Here is a 16,791-nt window from a genome sequence, read left to right as displayed (position 1 = left end):
AACCTTCTAGCCATTTTCTCCCCCAGCACAGCTGCACCCTCCCCATTGAGGTGCAGCCGGTCCCTAGCGTAGAGTCTGTAGCCAACTGAGAAGTCGGCCCAGTGCTCCAGGAACCCAAATCCCTCCTTCCTACACCAGTTCTTGAGCCACTTATTTATCTCCCTAATCTCCCATTGCCTCTCTGGCATGGCACGTGGTACCGGTAGTATTTCAGAGAATACCACCTTGGAGGTCCTTGCTTTCAGCTTGCAGCCTAATTCCCTGAAATCATCTTTAAGGACCTTCCACCTACCTCTAACTTTGTCATTTGTGCCAATGTGCACCATGACCGCTGGGTCCTCACCAGCCCCTCCCAGTAATCTGTCAACCCGATCAGCGATGTGCCGGACTCGAGTGCCAGGTAGGCAGCACACTGTTCAACGATCCTTGTCTTTGTGACAGATTGCCCTATCTGTTCCCCTAATAATTGAGTCCCCCACTACCAGCTCCTGCCTGGCCTGCCCTGCTCTCCTATTTCCCTCTTTACTGGAGCTGACACTTCCCCGGCTTTCAGGGGACATGCCTTGCTGCAGCAGTGCTACCCCTGTACCGTCACTCCCCTCATCTGCCAACTTTGCAAACTTATTGGGGTGAGCCAGATCAGGACTAGCCTCCCTGGCACTCTTCCCTCTACCCCCCCTTCTAACTGTCACCCAACTAGCGGCCTCACTGTCCTGCAGCTCCCGACTACCACCCTCCCCCACATCTACCCCAGTGAGCTGCTGCTCAGTGAGCAGCAGACTCCTTTCCATATTGTCAATGGATCTCAGTGTTGCCAGCTGCTCATTTAGATCCAGTACCTGGGCTTCCAAACGCACAACGTGCACACATCTCGCGCAGCAGTAAGCAACCCCGACCGGCAGTTCAAGGAATGCATACATGTGGCAAGATGTACACTGGATAGCATTGTCAATAATGGAGCTCATTTTCTAATGGGGATTGCAATAGACTGAATGTTAAGTAAAAAGAAAAGTAAAGAGTTAATAAAATACAAACTGCAATTCAGTCCAAAGTCCTCCCTTCCAAACTCCCTGAATCCAAAGTCACTGAAAAACAAGTCACACACTTACTTTTGTTCGCACTTACACTCCGGTCCCACTCAGCTTGTTCACACTCGCAAACTAAGAGATTTAAAGAGTTGTTTTTTTTTCCCTTTTCCAGCAATGCAGCCTACAGCTCAATGCACTTCAAAGGACTGGATGCCCAACCAGCTGCCCCTTATAAACCCTTAATTATGACCCCTCCCCTTTAATTAACCCCTTGTGACTATAGCTACACCTCAGGATTTTAGTGCAATGTAGTTAACCCTTAAATACACAGGTAGTAAACTTAGAAACTGTAAAACTGTAGTGAGAAAATAGGTTTTAAAAAGCCCAATAAAACTAAACAGGTAGAAAAGCACTCAGCAGGGTAGAAAAGCACTCAGCACTGGATAAAAGAACCAAGCTATACTTTTCCTCTTTGATGTGGATACGTTTAGAACAGCAAGGGAACAAACTTATTAAACTTTTGGCTTAATATATAAAAAAATAAAGTACAGTGCTGAAAAAATAACACATGATTTAAGATTTACACACACGGAAAAAAAACAGTACAAAAATAAATGAATTAAATACTGAAACGTCTTATGGTTTCAGTTTTTTACACTGAAACTAATTATGTAATAGTCACAGACAGATGGAGAAGTCACATCTATGATCAGCTCTACTCCTGCCATCTCCACCATTCTCATTACACAAGTATAAAACATATAATACTGGTGGATAAAACAAGACTGAGCACAAGACCTTCACAGCCGTCTACACATCATAGGGGAGATCTCATGACACCTTCTCTCCATCTACCTGATGATCCTGAGGAACATTGGGATTTTCTTGTTTACAGTCCTGTGGAAGAAGAGGTTGGGGACATCTCTCTGCTGTTGTCCTCTTACTGGACAGAACTAGAGAAAACACATACTGGGTCTGAATTCATTCTTTACATACAGATAATTATAGGCCGTGTGTATTTAGTCCTGTCTATTACCTGGTGACGTGAGGGCCTGGGGAACCTCCATCATGACGTCTTTGTACAGATCTTTGTGTCCTTCTAAATACTCCCACTCCTCCATGGAGAAATAGAAGGTGACATCCTGACACCTTATATGAAACTGACACATACAATGATATTGTCATCCCCTCGATCCCTTCATAGCGTTACTATAAAATGTCCCAGCATTCCCAGCAGTGTCACCTCTCCAGTCAGCAGCTCAATCATCTTATAGGTGAGTTCTCGTATCTTCTGGTCATTGATGTCCTCATGTATCAGTGGGCAAGGTGCAGGCCCCGTGATTCGGCTCACGGGTCTTCTCAAATCCTCAGACACAGGGGCCTGACAGCGCTCACTAGAGGTCTTCTTTACTACTGTGTAATCCTGGTTATGGAGAGACATTAATAAATCTCACTACAGACATTTCCAGAGGCCTCACCTCTCCAGTTCTGTCCATCTGTTATTCCCATAGGTAAGAATGATGTAATGTGACGTCATCAGAATCTCTCACCTCTCCAGTAAGAGGAAGAGGATCTCTAGGGTGAGGTGTAATATCCTCTCCGCCATCTTGTCCCTGTCCCTATCCATCCTTGTAGGGTCAATCAGAAAAATTCTCTTATATAGAAGATCTCCACTGAGAGGATCCAATATTGTAGGGACCTGAATGGGGAGAAGATGACGATATAACATCATAAAGATCCCATATAATAACCAGGGCTGTGGAGTCGGAGTCGTGGAGTCGGAGTCGGTATAAAATGGACCAACTCCGACTCCTAAAATATATAATAAATTGGGTACAGTAGTTCAATGCAGTTTGTGGGGAATATTTTTTCATAAGAATTTGGGAAAGTTATGAAATGTCCTATAAATGTCTGTCCTATTCCTGATCTAAGGGTCTAGACCAGGGGTCTCAAACACGCGGCCCGCGGGCCGCATGCGGCCCCTGAGGCTGCTTTATGCGGCCCGCAGGCACAGACCCCTTGACGATCCCGACCTGGTCCAGGAGGAGCCGCCGACAGCAGTGCTGAATTGCCACACAGAGACTGTTTCCCAGCACTGCATTTCCAATGCCAGCCGCTGGCCAATCAGAGGCCAGCAGCTGATATCTGCGTGTCGGCGCAGCGAGTATGACGTCATTGCCATATGCAGATGTCAGCTGCTGGCCTCTGATTGGCCAGCGGCTGGCATTGGAAATGCAGTGCTGGGAGACAGTCTCTGTGTGGCAATTCAGCGCTGCTGTCGGCGGCTCCTCCTGGACCAGGTCGGGATCGTCAAGGGGTCGGACTCTGTGGTGCCTGCGGGCCACATCTGCAGGAAGGCCGCCGAGGGAACGGAGGACAGGTGAGAATCATCTTTTTTTTTTTCTATTTTATGTGTGTGAAGAACAACACAGGGGGCACATAGCCACAAGAGGGGACCTGGATGGGGCACATAGCCACAGGATGGGGACCTGGATGGGGCACATAGCCACAAGAGGGGACCTGGATGGGGCACATAGCCACAAGATGGGGACCTGGATGGGGCACATAGCCACAAGATGGGGACCTGGATGGGGCACATAGCCACAAGATGGGGACCTGGATGGGGCACATAGCCACAAGATGGGGACCTGGATGGGGCACATAGCCACAGGATGGGGACCTGGATGGGGCACAGAGCCTCAAGATGTGGACCTGGATGGGGCACAGAGCCTCAAGATGTGGACCTGGATGGGGCACAGAGCCACAAGATGGGGACCAGAGCCACAACATGGGGACCTGGATGGGGCACATAGCCACAAGATGGGGACCTGGATGGGGCACATAGCCACAGGATGGGGACCTGGATGGGGCACATAGCCACAAGAGGGGACCTGGATGGGGCACATAGCCACAAGATGGGGACCTGGATGGGGCACATAGCCACAAGATGGGGACCTGGATGGGGCACATAGCCACAGGATGGGGACCTGGATGGGGCACATTAGTACAAGATGGGGACTTGGATGGGGAACATTACTACAAGATGTTTTCCATTATTACTATATGATGCTAATTGTAAGACAATATTACTGTATGTGGCCAATTGGGGGAAATAAAATTGTAAAAAAAATAAAAAATAAAATAAAGCATGAAAAAATATTGGGCACTAAAAATGCTGTTTTATATGTAAACTAAAGTAAACACAAAAAAGTGCACGTTTATTATCGCCACATCCATAACGACCCAAGCCATAAAAAAATAAACACGGCAAAAATGTTCAAAAGGTGTATACAAAAAAATTGGTATCACTAAAAATGTCACATTGAACAAAGAATGCGGCCCCCCAAATTCAAATTTTTTCCATGTGCGGCCCATATACCCAGCCGAGTTTGAGACCCCTGGTCTAGACTTTTAGCTGAGATGAATCTGTGCTACAGTAAATTTATCACTTAAACATAAGCCATGTATGAGGGAGTCAGAGTCGTGGAGTCGAAGTTGGTGTCATAAAAATTGAGGAATGGGAGGTTTGACTTACCGACTCCAGAGCCCTGGTAATAACACAATTACAAGAGATAATAAGGAGAACATTTGAGGAGATAGAACATGTAGATGTATTCTCAGATCGTATAAACATCACCCACTTGCTGTACACATGACTTGGATGTGATTGATTGCAAAGGGGGACTCCACTTCTCACAATCACTTGTCCATTCAACTACCACAATAGGCTGAAAATTAGCTAAATGCATCCCACAGTCATCACACACATCCACACCACACTTCTTGCAGCCACCATTCGCCATTTTGACAGGCCACCTGTGAGCTAGTGTGCCTGCCCTGGGTGGCACACTAGCTTGCATGCACAGATAACTTTTCAAAGCACCAGATAGGTCCTTCTTGCACTTTGGCATACACTGGGTAAAAAAAACAAGCTATACTTTTCTATGATGTGGGTACATATAGAACAGCAAGGGACAAATGTATTAATATTTAGATTTAATATATAAAAAATAAAGTACAGTGCTTAAAAAAAGACAAATAAATCAAATGATAAGATTTACACAAAAGGGACAATCCATCACCAGCAGGGGCATAGCCATGGACAGCCCACTCACTGATGGGAGGATACAGTGGTTTTTACCAAAGACACATCTAAATTTACCTCACATGTTGACCTGTGGGTCAGATTAATTGATGATGTGTTTATCCTATGGAGGGACACACAGGACATGTTTATGCATTTTGAACAATCACTCAACAACTCCTCTTTTGGACTTCGGTTCACTTATGAGATTAATGCCACCAAATTACCATTTTTGGACGTCATGATTCCGAAATCCGAGAATGGTACACTCAACACCGGAAGCCACCATCTACAAATGTACTTCTGAGATGGGTCAATCATCATTCATGCTCCCAAAATAAAAAAGGTGTTGCCACCACACCAGGGCAATTGGGAAGAGCCAGGCAAAGTGCCAAAATCCTAATGGGATGCGCCAATTCTGGGGCAGCTGCGGGCTTGCATGTTTAAACTAGGAAGGGCCCAATATCCATAGACTTACCATGCCTGATAATATCAGCTCATAGCTGTCTGCTTTACCTGTGCTGGTTATCAAAAATAGGAAGGACCCCACATCGTTTTTTTTAATTATTTATTTATTAGCTTAATATAGGTACAGTAAAATAGACACCCAAAGCACTAATTATATCTCTCACAAATATCTATCTTGCTATCTATCTACTCCATATCTAGCTATCTATCATTAATTTATCTAACTTAATTTATGCACATCTACCACCTAAACATCTAACACTTTATGTCATCCGTGTGCACGTGTGCAGGACATATTGACAGCCGTGCTGGCAGAAAAAACGGTCATATCCCTGTGCAGCCCCAGAGATTTTAATGGGTCTATGTGTGTAAGTGTCTTCACTTTGTGTGAAAACTGTCACACATAACGGACACATAGAAGTGTAAAGGAGGCCTTAAAAATGGGAAAAAAACATTTTCGGAGGCCCTTCTCTACATTTATTCCAGTGTGTATCGGAGTCCCTCTTCGTCCTAATTTTTGACAGTTTTTGCATTGTCCGAATAGGCTTTGTGAGTTTCAGAGTCTCTCCTTCATAAACTAAACAGGATATGTTTGACCATCTCACACACACCACATGCCCAGAAAAGGTAGCAAAATGTTAAAATTACATTTACTGGTTGGTGTAGTTTTATTTCCCCCTCTACTATGTCATTTACTGTAGTAATAGGTGACAGGGAAATACGGTGAGAGATGGCCAGGCTATTTAGGGGTGGAGGAGACGTTTTTTTTTTCGTCTTTTTAATTTTGCCTTATATACAAATCATTATACAGGAAAGAATGTTTCCTAACATCTAGTGTTATTACCAACACTGGAATCAGCATTAGCAATACAGCAGGAGATATTCATTACACGTGACATAAGAAATAACTACTTCATGATGAGGACGACATCTTAATTTTTTACTACAGAACTCTAAACATATTTGACCAGAGTCCATCACTGACTACATCACCACCAGTCGCCTATATGAATGTTTGTGTGTATGGGGGAGTCAGGAGAGAGAGCCGTCAGCCGAATGATCGTTCAGCCAACACTTATCTCATGTGTATAGGGCCGTTAGTGTTACCCTGACAGGTAGGGACATATTGTACTTCATGATAGTGGTAAAAATGTATTCGATATGATTTGCATTTATATGTGAAAAAAAAAGCGAAAATTTAGAAAACTTTGCAATTTTCAAACTTTTAATTTTTATGCCTTAAATCAGTTACGTCAGTCAAAATAGTTAATAAATAGCATTACCCACATGTCTAATTTACATCAGCACAATTTGTGAAACATAATTTTTTTTGTTAGGAAGTTATAAGGTTTAAAAGCTGGCCAACAAAATTTACAAAACCATTTTTTTAGGGACCACAAAATACCCAAAAGTGACACCATTCTAAAAACTACACCCCTCAAGGTGCTCAAGACCACATTCAAAAACTTTGTTAACCCTTTAGGTGCTTCACGGGAATTAATGGAATGTGGAAGGAAAAAATGAATATTTGACTTTTTTTCACACAAATTTTACTTTAGACCCAGGTGCGTCACAGAAGTTTCTAACAATGAGCCATGAAAGTAAAAAAATTACATTTTTCCTACAAAAATGTTTTTTAGCCCCAAATTTTGCATTTTCACAAGGGTAACAGGAGAAACTGCACCATAAAATTTGTTGTGCAATTTCTTGGGAGTACCCCGATACCCAATATGTGAAGGAAAATTACTGGTTGGGCGCACAGCAAAGTTTTGGAAGGGAAGGAGCGCCATTTGATTTTTTGAGTTTGGAAACTAGACTTCTTAAGGAACTTATCTAGATGTGTGATGAGCATCTTGAACCCCCCAAGTATTTTACAGAAGTTTATAACTATGAGTCGTGAAAATAAAAAAAAAAATCACCTTTTTTCACCAAAAAGTTCTGTTAGTCCCAAATTATTTTATTTTCACAAGGATAGCAGGAAAAAAGGGACCCCAAAATTTGTTGTGCAATTTCTCCTGAGCACGCAGATACCCCATATGTGGGGTAAAACTATTGTTTGGGTGCACGGCAGGGCTGTAGGTGTATACAGTGACACAAAATAAATGGGATTAAAGAAGAACTTGCTAGAAAGATCGCAGAGACGATTCAGTTTAGCTGGAAGGAAGCACTCCAATTCTGACCGTTATCGAACGGGACCCGTGCTACACATAAATATGTAACTTCCAACATGACTACGGACCCATCTTCAGCTGGGTCTTTTATGCCAAAGGGGGGACCTGCCCACACACCCCCATGTGATGACCTCATGTGGGCAGGGCTCCACCCTTCATATTTTTATTAAAAACTCTAACTTCTAGTATAACTTTTCGCGGGTTGATCGCAGAAGCTCGCAAGTGATATATATTTTCCATTACGAATTTACCTTTCTTTAGAGACCACACATGGCATAGTTGCGGTCAGTTATTTTGTACTTTTGCATTGCAGCTCACCGGAAGGGCGTACAGATTCGGAAAATTAGGCGTATTGTTCCTTAGCTGACCCTTCCACTAAAAATATGTGTCCCATTATTATCGGAAGAATAGAACTTCCGATATTCCATATTTCGTCTCGGTGCCTAAAGGTCTGGAGATTGCAGCTGGGACTGTCCTAGCTATTTTGAGTCTTGTGACAGCATTCCTTTGAAGTTTAAAGGAGCGATTTCCTCTTCTTTCAATCCCATATGCTAATTTGTCTATCACAGGCCTCAGCTATTACAACTACATTCATATGTTAATTAGAATGGACACTGAGCTTGCCACCTCTCCTGTGTATGGCGATTTGCATAGAGACAGCTCCTTAGATTGCCAGCTCTTCTACTCTGACAAATAATATAGAGGAGGGGAGGGGTTTGGTGGGGGGAGAGAAATTCTTAATATTTTCTATGGCATCTCCTCCTCTTTGAGGTAGCATAGGGGCCGATTTACTGATCGCCCCCTAAGCCTACCTCACGGCTCCTCCTTCCTGCTAATCCGACAAGCCATGGACCCAACTAGCCCACCACCCTGACCAACTGGGGATCCAGCTTTCTGATCACCCTGACCGGTTCGGGGTACATTTTTCCCACTCCTCTGACAGGCTGTGGGTACCTTAATCCCATACTCTTGACAGACTGTGGAACACACATTTCTTTTACCTTGCCCGGTTGTGGGGCCTACCTTTCCTGCCATCATTTTTACCTTGGGAGCCGTGTTCATTGGGGCAGCTACCTCCGACCACGTCCCCATCTGGCGTGACACTGGTCAGCTGCACGGGACCATTTTCCTTATGATCCCCATGTTTCTCCCCATTCTTTCCCGTTACCTCAGGAGCCGTGCTAGTCATGGGGCAGCTACCACCGACCATGTTACCATCTGTCATGACACCGGCCAGCTGCACGGGACGATTTGCTTCCTGGTGTCCGTGCCTGCTCCCATTGCCCATAGCACTTATGCTGGCTCGTTTTAGGGGATCCTCAGCAGCATCACCCCATGGCGTGATGTGGCTTAGTTCTCTTTTACCACAGCACACATTTTCATTATGCATCACATTGACATTACTGACAGTGGCATTACATGACATATCAGATCTGGGAGGGTTGTCAGGGATGTATCGGGCAACCAACCGTCACAGATCAGTTCCCAATAGCACATTAGTGGGGAGATTCTCCAAAACCCCCACTTCCCTTAACCCCCTACCTGCACCCCAGTCCAGTAAAACTCAAGACATCGGTATGGGACAGCGAATACCCCCAAACCCGGTGACATTCAGGGTCTTCCCAGGAATGAGTTCTTCTGGTAACACAAACTCAGGGCGGATGAGGGTCCATTCGGCTCCAGTGTCCTTAAGCCCAACAGTAATGGTGTTGCCCATCGTAACTGGTTGTGAGTTCTCCCGGGCCCTTCCAAATCTCCCCACCCACAAAAAGAATGGCTGCAGTAGGCCTTGGGGCCTCAGGTGTGGGGTTCATCTTCTGCCTCTCTGGGCAGACAAGGCTGATGTGACCCGTTTGGTCACAAATATAACACTTACAGGAGTCAAATGTAGGCCGGGTGCTGGAATATGGGGCAGAACCCCCTGAGAGCCAGCTGGCTGGAACACTGGGGGTGGCTGTCGGTTTACCCCCTTTCCAGCTAGCGACGCCTCATAGGCATCTGTGATCTGGGCTGCTTTAGCAGCTTCCTTTGACTCCTGGTCAAGCACAAACTCGCACTTCCACTGGGAAAAGACGAAGAAACTGGTCCTTCACCATCAGATCCTTCAGGCCCTCGAAGGTGGTGACTGACAGTCCTTGGACCCACTGCTCAAAGTTGGTCCTGAACAGGGTCGGACTGGGATGTCTGGGGCCCACAGGGAGAATTGACTCTTGGGGCTCACCTACAGCAATATACAAATATCTGTTATCCGCTATCCCTGTTATAGTGGAGCATTGACTGGCGGCTCCTGCACATCTACTGTGCACCACCATAACTGGGATGTACAATTACGGTAGTTTGCATTAAAGAGCTTCTTTGGTTAAAACAAGTTATCCCCGATCCATGGGCTACATAGGATAGGTGATAACTTATTTGTCATTTGGGTCCTAACATTGGAAACCGCACCAATTGTAAGAATGGGGAAGTTTTATCCCTGACAGGACACTTATCCCCATTTTAAAATGCAGCGACAGGTGGGACGTCTGACCGCAGCTCCATTCATTCTCTTTGAGGCTTCCAAAAAGAGCAGCTCTCACAGCCACTGAGGGAATGAATGGATCAGCGGTCGAGTCGCAAATGAGCTCCAGTCTAATGAGGAGAAAAGCTCCACATTCTTCCAATTTCCTTTGTAAGTGCATCTCTGCCACTCTGGTCCAAGTATTTAATCTCTAAGGCCACGGCCCCACTATCAGTATTTGGTCAGTTTCAGTCAGTATTTTTTCTCAGGAGTGGGAGCCAAAACCAGGTGAGGAACAATCAGAGAAAAGGTATAATAGAAACAAGTCACCAATTCTGCATTTATCACGGACTCTTGGTTTTGGCTCCCACTCCTGAGAAAACATACTGACTGAATACTGACCATATACTGATAGGGGGGCTGTGTCCTAATGGAAAAAAATCTTCTCCTAGTTAATATCAGCGAGAACAAATAACCGCCATACACAACACAATCCACTATACCAACACCAATAATACCACATACCAAAGGGACAAATATCGCCACACCATGACCAGACCACATATTACCACCACAAAGTGACCAAATAATACCACACACAAGGAACAAATACTGCCACACTATGACCAGATCACATATTACCATCACAAAGTGACTGAATAATACCACATGCAAGGAACAAATACCACCACACCATGACCGGACCACATATTACCACCACAAAGTGACCGAACAATACCACATACAAGGAACAAATACTGCCACACTTTGACCAGACCACATATTACCACCACATAGTGACCAAATACTACAATACTGATCATGAATACAAACCACAATACTAACAACACTGTTATTACCACAAGCAACATTATGCACAGGAGCTCTGTATATAGTGTCAGTGCACAGGTAATACAGTGATCACCAGTGACATTATAAACAGGAGCTCTGTATATAGTGTACAGGTAATACAGTGATCATCGGTGACATTATACACAGGAGCTCTGTATATAGTGTATAGCTAATATAGTGGTCACCAGTGACATACACAGGAGCTCTTGATATACTATATAGTGTAAGTGCACGTGTAATACACTGACTCACCAGTAACGTCTCTAGATTAAGTCCTTCATATTCGCTTTTCTTCTTCATCTGACACAGACCGCCATCACTTCTTCCAGCCATGACTCATCTCTGCAGAAAATAACACACAATAATTAGTAACTGATCTTTTCTAGAGCACATTCCCACTTTTCCCCCGACTTCTACACTACATCAGTCGAAGAAAAAAAGTGACATAGTGCCACCCTGCTGTTAGAACCTTGCTGTTAGGTTTTTTTTCCTTTGCTGGTCACATGACCTTGTTGGCCTATTTAATCCTGCTCCGCCCTTCTGGCTTTGCTGGACTTCATTGTATATCTACTTTCTAGCTAGCCTGTGCTCTGTGTCTTGCTCTGTTAGTTTGCTTGGTTTACTGACCTCTATGTTCTATATATTTTGTTTGTTCGTCTGTCTGCTACTATTTCTGTTAGGAGGTGTCCCATATTCCTCCCAGTCCTTAGTACTTGTAGGGATTCCTCCCCCACATCTATAGGTCTTCGTACAGACTAGCTTAGGACTTTAGCAGGTCTGATCGCAGGATCAGGTTCCCTGTTACATCGTAGGGATTCAGCTGAGTTCTATCGTAGGGACAGATCTCCTCTCTTTCCTTAGCTCTGGTAGCAGAACATAACAGTAAGTCCAGCCAGCAAATTCTCTAAGGAAAGATTTTTTTTGTTCCATCATGGTGTCGGTTCAGGATTTGGCTAAACACCTGCAGGGACTCTCTCTGGAAGTGGCCGAGCTCCGTCAGCACGTGAGTAACTGTTCTGGAGCACATTTCTTGGAGCCTAAGGTATGTTTGCCGGATTTATTTTTTGGTGAACATCGAGAATTTTTTTCATTTAAAAATGCTTGCTTATTGTATTTTCGTTTGAGACCCAAGTCCTCTGGGGATGAATCCCAGCGCGTAGGGTTCATAATGTCACTTTTGCGCAAAGAGCCTCAGGAGTGGGCCTTTTCTTTGCAACCTAGTGATACATGCTTCAGATCAGTGGATAGTTTTTTTTCTGCTTTAGGACTATTATATGATGATCCTGACCGTGTCGCATCAGCTGAGACTGAGTTGAGACGTTTAAAACAAGGATCAGGTAATGTCGAAAAATATTGTACTCATTTTCGTCGTTGGTCCACTCAAACAGGGTGGAACGATTCTGCTCTGAAAAGTCTATTTCTTGCTGGGCTCAGTGAAAGGGTTAAAGACCTGCTAATTGCTTATCCTACACCTGAGGATTTGCAACAGGCTATGCAATTAGCTATACGGGTGGATAGAAGACTGCGTGCTAGGGTTAATGAGAGCAAATCCTCTGCTATGTCAGTTTCTGGTTATGATAATGTGTGTACTAACAGTGGTGAACCGATGGAGATTGGATCGGTGGCACCTCGCTCTCAAGAAAAAGACCGTCGTTTTTCGAAAGGCTTGTGTTTCTATTGCGGAAAATCTGGTCATTTGATTAAAGGCTGTGAGCTTCGTATGAAGAAAGAAAAAAAAATGGTCAGTCACGCCCGTATTGCCTGTTTAAATTCCAAGGGTATATTTTTAGCTGCTTCCACGATTGCTCAGGAAAAATTAATGGAATTTCGGGTGTTTGTTGATTGCGGGTCTACACTGAATGTAATTGATGGGGGATTCGTGGAAAAACTCAATTTAAAACCTGAACCTTTATCATCCCCCATTGCTGTGGTTTCTGTGGATGGTTCCCCTTTGAAGAATATTACTCTCAAGGTCTGTGAATTTCCTCTCACTATTAATGGTGTTCACCATGAGAAATTGGATTTGGTAGTGTTGAATAACTTGCCTTCTCCAGTAATATTGGGATTGCCCTGGTTAAAATGTCACAATCCTGTACTGGATTGGTCTACCAGTGAAATTAAATCCTGGAGCCATAAATGTTATGACAAGTGTTGTAACGGGCGTATTGCAGCTTTGGATAGGGGAGAATTGCCTGTTCCTATTCAGGATTTTTGGAGAGTTTTTTCTGAGAAAGAATCGCAGGTTTTGCCTCCCCATAGAGACTATGATTGTTCTATTGAATTTGTCCCTGGAGCGACTCTTCCTAAAAGTCGTTTATTTAACCTTACTATTCCTGAGAGGAAGGCTTTGGAGGAATACATACAGACAAGTTTGGCCGCCGGTCACATTAGGCCCTCTAAGTCTCCTGTGGCGGTTGGATTTTTTTTTGTAAAAAAAAAGGACGGCGGTTTACGTCCTTGTCTGGATTTTCGTGAGATTAACAAAATTACGGTACGCAATCCTTACCCACTGCCATTGATTCCTGATCTGTTTAACCAGTTATTGGGGGCCAAGTGGTTCTCTAAAATTGACCTTAAGGGGGCATACAATCTGTTGCGCATGAAGGAGGGTGATGAATGGAAGACTGCTTTTAACACTCCTGTGGGTCATTTTGAGAATCTGGTTATGCCTTTTGGTCTTACTAATGCTCCTGCATTTTTTCAGAATCTGATTAATGACATCCTTAGACCTTTGATCGGTAAAAATGTGGTTGTGTATTTGGATGACATTTTGATTTATTCGCCAGATCTGGAGTCTCATTGGCGGAGCGTGCGTGAGGTATTACAGTTATTAATGGACAATTCGCTTTTTGCTAAGCTGGAGAAATGTGAGTTCGCTGTACAGAGAATTAGTTTTTTGGGCTACATTATCTCCAGCAAAGGTTTTGAGATGGATCCGGTTAAGGTTCAGGCTGTGCAGGAATGGCCTAGGCCTATTGGTTTGAAATCGATACAGAGGTTTTTGGGTTTCGCCAATTACTATAGAAAATTCATAAAAAATTTTTCTAGTATTGTCAAACCTCTGACTGATCTCACCAGGAAAGGTGCTGATGCGGTTCAGTGGTCTTCTGAGGCCATTGAAGCTTTTGTGTATCTCAAGGAGAGGTTCACCTCTGCTCCCATCCTTATGCAGCCTGATGTTACTAGGCCGTTTTTGGTTGAGGTTGATGCTTCCTCTGTGGGGGTTGGCGCAGTATTGTCTCAGGATAACGGGGATGGATTACATCCCTGTGCCTTTTTTTCAAAAAAATTTTCGGAGACTGAATTGAATTACGATATTGGTAATCGGGAATTATTGGCTATTAAACTCGCATTTGAACACTGGCGCCACTTCTTGGAAGGTGCGGAATTTCCCGTTCAGGTTCTTACGGATCATAAAAATCTGATATATCTTGACGCTGCCAAGCGCCTGAATGCCCGTCAGGCTAGGTGGGCACTGTTTTTCTCGCGGTTTAATTTCTCCGTTACTTACATCCCTGGTACTAAGAATGTTAAGGCGGATGCCTTGTCTCGCAGTTTTTCTCCCATAGTTGGTGCTGAGAAAGAGGAAAACATCTTACAAGAAGGTGTTGTGATAGCTGCTTTAGACTCCGTTTTGGAAGATGAGATTCTTAAAGCTCAGGAGAATGCCCCATCTAACACTCCTCATGGGAGGTTGTTTGTGCCTGGGACCTTTAGGAGAGATTTGTTTGTTGAGTGTCACGAATCTCGGTTGGCAGGTCATCCCGGAATCTCTGAGACCAAGAGACTGGTGGGTCGCAGTTTTTGGTGGCCTGGATGGCAGAAGGAAGTCATTAAGTGGGTACGCCAATGTACTGTATGTGCTAGATCTAAGTCCTCACATACTCCTGCTGCGGGGTTGCTTTGTCCTTTGGAGGTCCCCAGTGCTCCTTGGACACATTTGGCTATGGACTTTATAACTGACCTTCCCCCCTCTGAGGGTTTTACTGTCATCTGGGTGGTCGTGGACCGTTTTAGCAAGATGTGTCACTTGGTTCCCTTCATCAAACTGCCCTGCGCTAAAACTCTCGCTAAGGCCTTTGTCAAGGAAATTGTCAGACTTCATGGCGTTCCTACTGACATTGTTTCTGATAGGGGTCCTCAGTTCGTGGCTCGTTTTTGGCGTGCCTTTTGTGACAGGTTGGGAATTCATTTGTCGTTTTCGTCCGGATATCATCCTGAATCTAATGGCCAGACAGAAAGGAAAAACCAGGATGTTGAGCAGTTCTTGCGTTGTTTTGTGGCAGACAATCAAGAGGGGTGGTCTGAGTTTCTGCCACTTGCCGAATTTGCTCTGAACAATCATACATCTTCTTCTGCTGGTTGTTCGCCTTTTTTTTGTTGTTCTGGGAGACATCCGTCGTTTGGGTCGTTCTCCAAGTTGGGATCTGCCGTGCCTGAGGAGGAGAATTTTTCCGGTGATTTGGAAAGAGTTTGGACGGATGTGCGTGGTAATCTTCAGGAGGCCAACAGAAAATCTAAAGACTACTTTGATAGGAAACGACAGGAGGTTTTGTTCGCTGTTGGTGACATGGTTTGGTTGTCCTCTAGGAATCTGCGGTTGAGGATTCCTTCTAAGAAATTGGGTCCCAAGTTTGTAGGGCCCTTTAAGGTGCTTCAGGTTGTCAACCAATCTGCTGTTAGGTTGGAGGTTCCTACCTCCTGGAGAATTAATCCGGTCTTTCATGTCTCTCTGTTAAAAAAAGCTGTTGTGACGGATGGTGACGCCTCTGCCTCTGTTCCTCCGGTGGTGGAGGACGGGGAATATGAAATTTCTCGCATCCTTGACTCTAGACGGTATAGAGGTAGTTTGCAGTATCTTGTGGCCTGGAAAGGTTTCGGACCCGAGGATAACTCTTGGGTGAGGTCAGATGATGTTTCCGCGTCCAGACTTATCAGAGCGTTTCACAGGAGATTTCCTGATAAGCCTGGTCCTAGGGGATCCGGAGGATCCTCTTAGAAGGGGGGGTACTGTTAGAACCTTGCTGTTAGGTTTTTTTTCCTTTGCTGGTCACATGACCTTGTTGGCCTATTTAATCCTGCTCCGCCCTTCTGGCTTTGCTGGACTTCATTGTATATCTACTTTCTAGCTAGCCTGTGCTCTGTGTCTTGCTCTGTTAGTTTGCTTGGTTTACTGACCTCTATGTTCTATATATTTTGTTTGTTCGTCTGTCTGCTACTATTTCTGTTAGGAGGTGTCCCATATTCCTCCCAGTCCTTAGTACTTGTAGGGATTCCTCCCCCACATCTATAGGTCTTCGTACAGACTAGCTTAGGACTTTAGCAGGTCTGATCGCAGGATCAGGTTCCCTGTTACATCGTAGGGATTCAGCTGAGTTCTATCGTAGGGACAGATCTCCTCTCTTTCCTTAGCTCTGGTAGCAGAACATAACACCTGCACAGTAACAGGACCTCCCATGGAAAACAGTTTCCTAAAAAGTAAATTATATTACAAAAGTAATAGTGTCCCTAATTGGACTCTAAAGTAATAATGTTCCCCACCATAAACTAATAAAGTATGTTCTTCAATCTGGCCCCCAAACAGTAATTATGTCCCTTGTCCAGCCTGGCCCCCCCATATATCCATCCTGCCCCACCTCACCCGCATATATATATATTCATCCTGCTACCCACCCCCCCATATATCATTTC

The 16,791-nt window shown here is 44.5% G+C and overlaps 1 pseudogene; it reads right to left on the bottom strand.

Moving 5' to 3' along the window:
• The window catches only part of LOC141271437 (uncharacterized), a 150,033-nt pseudogene extending 138,633 nt beyond the window's left edge, over positions 1-11,400 (bottom strand).
• Between the last annotated feature and the right edge of the window lie 5,391 nt (positions 11,401-16,791).

Source organism: Phyllobates terribilis, unplaced genomic scaffold (genome assembly GCF_046119375.1).
Source record: "Phyllobates terribilis strain yellow unplaced genomic scaffold, ASM4611937v1 Scaffold_5__5_contigs__length_657084704, whole genome shotgun sequence".
NCBI classification, from domain to species: Eukaryota; Metazoa; Chordata; class Amphibia; order Anura; family Dendrobatidae; genus Phyllobates; species Phyllobates terribilis.
This window is presented reverse-complemented; position numbering and strand designations above follow the sequence as displayed.